This window comes from Sminthopsis crassicaudata, chromosome 4 (genome assembly GCF_048593235.1).
Source record: "Sminthopsis crassicaudata isolate SCR6 chromosome 4, ASM4859323v1, whole genome shotgun sequence".
In the NCBI taxonomy this organism is placed as follows: Eukaryota; Metazoa; Chordata; class Mammalia; order Dasyuromorphia; family Dasyuridae; genus Sminthopsis; species Sminthopsis crassicaudata.
Window position 1 is genome coordinate 124,898,576 of NC_133620.1, and position 9,294 is coordinate 124,907,869.

The window sequence follows — 9,294 nt, forward strand, 5'->3', positions numbered from 1 at the left end:
ATTTAATTTTTATTATAGCTTTTTATTTACCAGATATATGCATGGGTAATTTTACAGCATTGACAATTGCAAAATCTTTTGTTCCACTTTTTCCCCTCTTTCCCCCCACCCCTTCCCCCAGATGGCAGGTAGACCAATACATATTAAATATGTTAAAGTATTTGTTAAATACAATATATGTATACATGTCCCCATAGTTATTTTGCTGCACAAAAAGAATCAGACTTTGAAATAGTGTACAAGTAACCTGTGAAGGAAATAAAAAATGCAGGCGGACAAAAATAGAGGGATTGGGAATTCTATGTAGTGTTTCACACTCATTTCCCTGAGTTTTTTCACTGGGTGTAGCTGGTTCAATTCATTACGGTTCTATTGGAGCTGATTTGTTTCATCTCGTTGTTGAAAAAGGCCATGTCTGTCAGAATTGATCATCATATAGTGTTGTTGTTGAAGTATATAATGATATCCTGGTCCTGTTCATTTCACTCAGCATCAGTTCATGTAACTCTCTCCAGGCTCTTCTGAAATCATCCTGCTGGTGATTACAGAACAGTAATATTCCATCACATTCAAATACCACAATTTATTCAGCCATTCTCCAATTGAGGGGCATCCACTCAGTTTCCAGTTTCTGGCTACTACAAAGAGGGCCACCACAAACATTTTTGCACATACAAGTCCCTTTCCCTTCTTTAAGATCTCTTTGGGATATAAACCCAGTAGTAACACTGCTGGGTCAAAGGGTATACACAGTTTGATAACTTTTTGAACATAGTTCTAAATCACTCTCCAGAATGGCTGGATGTGTTCACAATTCCACCAACAATGTATCAATGTCCCAGTTTTCCCACATCCCCTCCATCATTCAGCGTTATCTTTCCCTGTCATTGTAGCCAATCTGACAGGTGTATAGTGGTATCTCAGAGTTGTCTTAATTTGCATTTCTCTGATTAAAAATGACTAGGAGCATCTTTTCATATTGATAGAAATAATTTAATTTCTTCATCTGAAAATTGTCTGTTCATATCCTTTGACCATTTATCAATTGGATAATGACTTGATTTCTTATAAATTAGCCAATTCACTATATATTTTGGAAATGAGGCCTTTATCAGAACCTTTGACTGTAAAAATGTTTTCCCAGTTTATTGTTTCCCTTCTAATCTTGTCTGCATTAGTTTTGTTTGTATAAAAACTTTTCAACTTGATATAATCAAAATTTTCTATTTTGTGATCAATAATGATCTCTAGTTCATCTTTGGTCATAAATTCCTTTTTCCCCCACAGGTCTGAGAGGTAAACTATCCTATGTTCTCCTCATTTATTTATAATCTCATTCTTTATGCCTAGGTAATGAACCCATTTTGATGGTATCTTGGTGTAGGGTGTTAAGTGTGGGTCAATGCCTAATCTCTGCCATTCCCAGCAGCATGCAGAGCTTTGATTAACCAAGAGATGTTATTGGGGAAACTCAGAGACTCCCCCATTGGACCATCAGCCAGAAACCTTAATTTTTCCTTCATTATATATTCCACAAAAAGATTAGCATAATGCCATGCAGTGAATGTAATTCAGTATTTTTTTTTTCAAATAACTATGCCTAAAAATCTTATTTTTGTCCCACTTTGGAGGGAAAAATTCTTTTAAAAAGATATTTAGGTAGAATCTATATTAATCAGTATTACTCCTCTTATTAGAACAGTTTCCCAATTCCACAATTATGCATTATGTGCCTACTGCATTGCAGAGTTTAAAGATCTTTTCTGTCAAATGAAATTAAAAATTGTATTTTTCCCTTTGGGAATTACTAGATCAAATTCTTTTTGCTCCAAAATTCATTTAAATGAATGATTTTGTGAATACTGATAATTTAAGTAATAAAAATTCAGTTTCTTCCAAATCCATGACTTGTTTAGAATGACATTCAAGTTTATAGCAAAAATCAAACTATCTCTCATATCACATGGACCATAGAGAGGAACACATCTCTAGAGCCAGAAAGAACCCAAGAAGCCAACTAATGCAATTCTCTTATTTGACAGATGAGAAAACTATGGCCTAGTGAGTGGGCTGCATGATTTATACATGGCTTATATGACTTGCCAAAGATCACACAATGAGCATAAAGGGTAGTGTCTGAATGTAGGTCTACTGACTCCAGAGCTAGGGTATTCTCTACCATGGAATGCCATTGTACTATATTCTGAACTATTCTTTTCTAAAGTGTAATTCAAATTCCCTAATGATTTGTTGTTGTTCAGTCACTTTAAAGTCCAGTTCGACTCTTCATGACCCCATTTGAGGAAATACAGGAGTGATTTGCTCATTTTACAGATGAACTAAAACAGCCAGGGTGAAATGACTTGCTCAGGATCACATAGCTAGTAAATATCTGAGGCCAGATTTGAAGTCAGGAAAGTGAGTCTTCCTGATTCCAAGCCTGGCATTTTGTCCATTGTGTCACCTACCTGCCCTGAAATTGTGTAGAAAGAGAATAGAGTCTAGGAAATAACTTTAAAGGACATTAATGCTAATTTTGGAAGATAAATGATAATTTTTCTAGGGAAATTGAGAAAGATCAATAAAAGAAGTAAAACCAGTTGGAATATTGTTCAACTGTAATTGAAAAAGAATTTTGAAGGATAGAGGAAAACCAGGAAAATAGAACGATTCTCAAGACATTTGGAGGGAGAGATAACTGTCAGTGTCAGCCTGCACATTCTCTGTCATTTGCCTTAGATTCACTTCACACTTTTGGGATTTGTAAAGTTAATGTGGAACATCTCTAGCAAATAAATATCAAACCCTTCAAGTTAATGCTTGCAAGTTTAAACATCTAATTTTAAATTCTTTGAAAACCTAAAATGTTTTGTTGTTATTACTAGTTTAGTTGTGTGTATATATACTACACACCCATACACACACACACACACACACACACACACACACACACACACACACACACAGAGGGCATTTCTTAAGATACATTATCAATTCTAATATCCAGAAATTCAATCTTAAGATTTTATTTTTTTTCTTTATTTTTATTATTTCTTTCTTTTTTTTTAATTATTCTGAACATAAGCAATAAACCAAGCATTTCTATAACAGTAGAATGGGGAAAAAGACAATTGCACATAAAACAACAAATCTATAATATATAAATTTTTTTCTTCAGAGAATACTTTCTTAAGTATTGACACTTACTATTGGTTTTTAAAATAATTTGTGTTACCTTCCATTGTTTTTATACCACCTATATTTCCCACTAAATAAGGCCCATTCCTTATAATAAATAATTTTTTTAAAAGAAGAAGGAAAAGAGTTTAGCAAAACTAATCAACATGTCAAAAAAAAATCTAACATTATATATATCTTCCATATCCATGGTCCCTACCTCTGGAAATAATATTTTCTAATAGATCTTTCTCTTTTTTTACTGCTTAATTTTAAATGTTGCCTGCTTGTCCTTGTGCCAACTTTAGCATCCATGACTTCAGTTCTTAACAAAGTTTATTAAATATTGAATGTGATTTTTAAATTATCCCTTATTGAATAGTCTTTTGGTTTCTTCCTTTAAAACTTTGTGCCAGCTTTTATACCTTCAACATTCCTATGCTGTCTATCCATTGTCATTCATGACATGTCACTTGGCAACTTTTATTTTTTTTTTAATTTTTAAAAAATTTTATAATTATAAAATTTTTGATAGTATATATGCATGAGTAATTTTTTAAAATAACATTATCCCTTGTAATCATTTTTCCTAATTATCCCTTCCCTCCCTCTATTCCCTCCCTCAGATGACAGGCAATCCCATACATTTTACATGTGTTACAGTATAACCTAGATACAAAATATGTGTGTAAATCCAATTTTCTTGTTGCATGTTAAGTATTAGATTCCAAAGGTATAAGTAACCTGGGTAGATAGATAGTAGTGCTAACAATTTACATTCACTTCCCAGTGTTCCTTCTCTGAGTGTAATTATTTCTGTCCATCATTGATCAACTGAAAGTGAGTTGGATCTTCTTTATGTTGAAGATATTCACTTCCATCAGAATACATCTTCATACAGCATTGAAGTGTACAGCGATCTTCTGGTTCTATTCATTTCACTCAGCATCAGTTGATGTAAGTCTCTCCAAGCCTCTCTGTATTCGTCCTGCTGGTCATTTCTTACAGAACAATAATATTCCATAACCTTCATATACCATAATTTACCCAACCATTCTCAAATTGATGGACATCCATTCATCTTCCAGTTTCTAACTTGGCAACTTTTAAATATATTTATTATATTATTTTGATAACATGATATGGCATAAGTGTGGGCATTGCAATTAAAATTCACATAAAGATATAGTTAGAAGATATTCTAGTTATAAAAGTTTCTTAGAAGGCAAAATGTAGAATATGGTTGTCTAAAGGGATATTTAGAGTTGAATTAAAATTATTAAAGAAATTTTGTTTGAATTACTTGAATAAATAATTTATTGTTTAAAATAATGATTTACATACTAGAATCTTTTCACTTGAGTTGACTGTAAAGATATGTGGGATTTTGTTGTTATTTTTTAAAATTGTGTCTGACTCTTTGACCCCTTTGCATTTTCTTAGCAAAGATACTAAAGCGGTTTGCCATTTCCTTTTCTAATTCATTTTATAAATGGGGAAACTGAAGCAAATAGGGTTGGATTTGTTCAGGGGCACATAGCTAATAAGTGTCAGAAGCCAGATATGAACTCAGGAAGTTAAGTTTTCCTGATTCCAGGTCTTGCACTCTAATCACTGTGTCATCCAGGTGCTTCCCCTCCCCCCAACTCTTGGGGTTTGATTCTTGAATTGTTTCCATCTCTTTCTAGATACCCTCCTTTATCCTTTCCCCCCCTTTTTTTTTACCACAAGTAATTTTGGGAAAAAAATTAGGGGAAATATTTTTCCAAAAGATATCTGGTCTCAGAGCACTTGAACTTAAATCCCACCTATAAGGTCAACTGTATGACTTTGAGCAAATCAGTTAATCTTTCTGTGAAATGAGGGGATTAGACAATTGAGGTTTCTTAAAGGATGCATCATGCAACCTTTGGGCAATGTGATTCATTTCTTCTCATAATTATTTTTTAAATGCACAGAATTATAAAGGAAATCAATTATATTGAAACAGTTATTTTTTAAAAGCAAATTCATGGGTTCCTAGTTAAGGATTCCTTACTGCTCTAACTCTGTGTTTCTAGATATATGAGATCACTATAGTAGAACTAAGATATTTTATGAGAAGAAAATGATGGGAATGGATAATTTAATTAACATGTGTAATACTTTGAAATTTGAAAAAAATACTTTTCATGTATTTTCTTATTTGAACAACTCAATTAACTTAAGTAGTGAGTACCTTATTATCTTAATTTTACCTATAGGAAAACAAACAGAGGTTATGATTTACTCATCTAGGACAGCTAGGTGGCCTAGTGATTTGAGTACTGAGTCTTGATTCAGTCAAAAATATTTAGCATCTCCTCTGTGCCAGGGCGTGGGCTGGGAATAAAGAAAGAGGGAAATGACAGTCTTTGGCCTTAGGAAGCCCATCATCTAATGAGGGGGATAACAAGCAAACAAATATGTACAAACGAGCTATATAAAGGATATGAAGGAAATAAATAAGAAAGGGAAGAGTGGTTGGAAATGGCTTCTTGTAAAACGTAGGTTGTTCAGACTTAAAGAAAACTAGGGAAAACAGCACTCAGAGATGGAGGGAGAACATTCCAAGCATAGGGGACAGCCAGAGAAAATACTGGAGGCAAGTCAGAAAGACTTGAGTTCAAATTCAGCCTCAGATAATTGTCAGTTCTGATTCTGGCAAACCACTTAACTTCCATTTGCCCCAGTTTCCTCAACTGTAAAATGAGAATTATAGCAGCACTTATCTCACAGGTTATTGTGTAAAATGTAAAGTGCTTGACATGTAGTAAATGCTTAATGAATACACCTTCAATTCTTCCTACAGTCATTTAGCTAGTGTTTGGGAAAGGATTCATCTCAGGTATCTAGAAAAGTTTATCCCTAACATTTCCCCACCTGAATGAAAGTAGTTCCCTTGAAAGTAAATGTCTACTAGAACAATTATTACTGTGCTCCCCCACCCAGCAGCATCTTGCTAATTGGTGGGGGTGGGAATCACTTCCTTGGATTTCTTTCCAGTTAAAGAGGAATGAATAGAATGGATGCTTCTGTAGAAAATGCTAGAAGAAACTGTCATGAATGCTAGAGATACTGCAATAAATTATATTTTAAGTGGTTCAACATCAAAGGAGTTTAAAGCACTAGATAAATGTGGATTGTAGGCAGCTTGAAATCAGAGGAATTATTTTGGAATCCCAATTCTACAACTTAATATCTGCATCATCTTGGGCAAGTCACATAATATTTCCAGACCTCAATTTTGTCATCTGTAAAATGAAGAGATTGGACTAGATGATCTCTAAGATTCCTCCCAGCTTTAAATCTACAATTTCTAACCTCTCATTATATCAATGGAAAAGTCATATCCCTCCAAATCCTACATAAAATTAAAAAGAAATATAAAGAATGTAGCCTTCCCTTTACATATCTGAATTCTGGAAAATCCGTGATGCTACATACTTATTATAATCTTGACTGATCTCTTTAATTGTATCCTTTATTGTCTGTCATGGTGAAATACTATACCACTAGTTTTTGTTCAGTGAAGAAAAAGATTGCCAAAAATGAGAGGGACCTTCAGTGTCCCATAGTGGAGATAATTGAAGCTCAGTTTGGGGAGGTGGCAGGAGAAAAGAGATTATTTAGCTTTAAGATGCTTGTCAGGCTACTTTGCTTATTGTCTAGAGGTAAGGTGAGGGGAAAGTAGGGTAGACAAGGTGTCTGTCCATAACCTATTTATTGCAAGAAAAATAAGGATCATGTCTGATGTTGATGATATCGACTGATATCCCAGGGTGGGTGAGACATAGCAATGAGAAGGCAGACAGACCTTGAGAAAGAAACAGCTGGAAGTGCCCCAGCCCCCAGTGTGGGGAACACATTGCTATAAACTGGGAAGCCTTTATTGCTTCTGGGCTTGGAGGAAGTTTTTGGCTGTAAATGGTCATGCACTGCAGCTCTCAGTGAAAAGACTGAGAGTTGGGTCTTCTCTTGAGAACCAAAGAACAATTAGGATTCAAAAAATAAGATGCAAAAAAGTGAAAGAAACCAGAGAACACACAAGTCACTCAAGAGAAGGAAAAATCCCATCCCATCTAACCAGAAGAGCTCCTCTATACCCTAGTTAAGGAAACCCAAGACACTTCTTTTCTCCACTGAACCTTCTAAGAACTTCAACATCTCTTTTCAAATATTGGGAATTTTAATATTCCTCTTGGGCATTTCTTTTCGCTTTATTCTGACTTCCCCTGTGCTACAGAATTGAAGTCTAAAAGATTTCAAAGTTATCTACTGATTCTTCCAATATTTATCAATTCTTATAAACTAATGGAGAAACCATTTACCAAAGTAAATAGAGCTCTGAATTAACGCGGATGATTACGAGATTGCGCCCTAGCGCCCTAATGCCGCATCCCAAAGGAGTTCTTCCTCTGTGTAGACATTCACTTTCTCACATGCATTTACTTTTCTCCGAGGTGCCACCTTTTTCTTTTAAAAATTCAAAAAGCACAATTAAAGTCTAAAGTAGAACTATTCCCAACGGGATATCATTATTTTTAAAGAAAAAAATTATTCAAGATAGACCAATAAAAATCTGTAACCAAAAATTCAGAAGAAAGGTATTTTAGTCCATTTTGGTTTTAATGAATAATTTCTCCCAAGAGAGTAATTAAATTCCTAGTAATGAGCATTGAGGACAGAATAAATGAACCGACCCAGATTCTGATTCGGAATATTTTGGAGATTCCTGTTTTAAGAAAGGCAAATCGAATTGGACAAATCAACTTGGGAATAACAGTCTCTGAATTTATCTCAATTACATCCCCCGAGGCGCACAGCGCTGCAAACTCGCCAGGATGGAAGAGTCTGCAACCACCCTTGAGTAGATTGGATGTCTACCAGTCTTAAACCATGAAAGAAGTTGGTGGGCAACCTCCCTGCAAATCTAAACGAACCGACGATTTTAATTCCCTTCCCATAAAGCTCTCCTTTTAGGTGTAGACATACTGGTGGAAGGGAAGACCCTTCCTTGTTCTGGGTGATCTCAAGAATGTAGCTTGTGGTTTACGTAATAGAATTCTGGAAGCTCGCTGCCTAAATAGCAGAATTGAGTTCAAAATTGTAGCATAGTTGATTAACCTTCCAGGATGGTAGTAGGTGAGGACCTCCAGTTACCGCGAAAATCCCTCCTCCTAACATAGAGTAGTAGTAGTACTACACTAAACCAGACACCTCTATTCTTCTGAGAGGAGGACAGATGATTTGATGTGATGGAGAAACTTTACAAGAAACAACTGCGTCTGTAACCTAAAGCTTCCTGAATCAACTCAAATTATTGAGGTAGACTAGATCTTTAAATGTGGAAAGGCTTTCTGAGTTAAAAAAAAAAAAATTCTCAGCTTTACACTGGCTTCTGCTTTCTCTCGCCTGTTTGGGCTCCTGTTTAAAGGGATTGTTATTGTTTAAAGAGACCCCATTGAACTATTTCCTGCTCATTGTCACCTCTCCTTCTCCCTACATCCAGAGGTTCTCACCGAAAGGTAATAAACCTCTCCTCACACCACTGACTGCAGCAGAGAATGCAAAGTACTCTGAGCTGGGAGCAATTCCCAAACCCTGCGTGTGGGTGGGAATAAATGAACCCCTTCCACTGTCTCTCTAAATTCTGCTTTTCAGGTCCTGAGTAGTCTAATTATATATGAAACAAATAAAAAACAAAACAAAACAAAACAAAAAGGAAAGAAATAAAGACCACTTCACCAGTCAATGATAAATTCACGAATATGCAGCGAAATCGAAATGTTTAGTTTGTGGAACAAAATAAAAAGGTTTTGAAAGTTCAAGTTATGTGTGTTTCAGCTACTGGGTAGAGCTTTGGTGAAAAAGAGAAAGAAAGAAAGAAAGAAAGAAAGAAAGAAAGAAAGAAAGAAAGAAAGAAAGAAAGAAAGAAAGAAAGAAAGAAAGAAAGAAAGAAAGAAAGAAAGAAAGAAAGAAAGAAAGAAAGAAAGAAAGAAAGAAAGAAAGAGAAAGAAAGAAAGAAAGAAAGAAAGAAAGAAAGAAAGAAAGAAAGAGAGAAAGGAAGAAAGAAAGAAAGAAAGAGAGAGAGAAAGA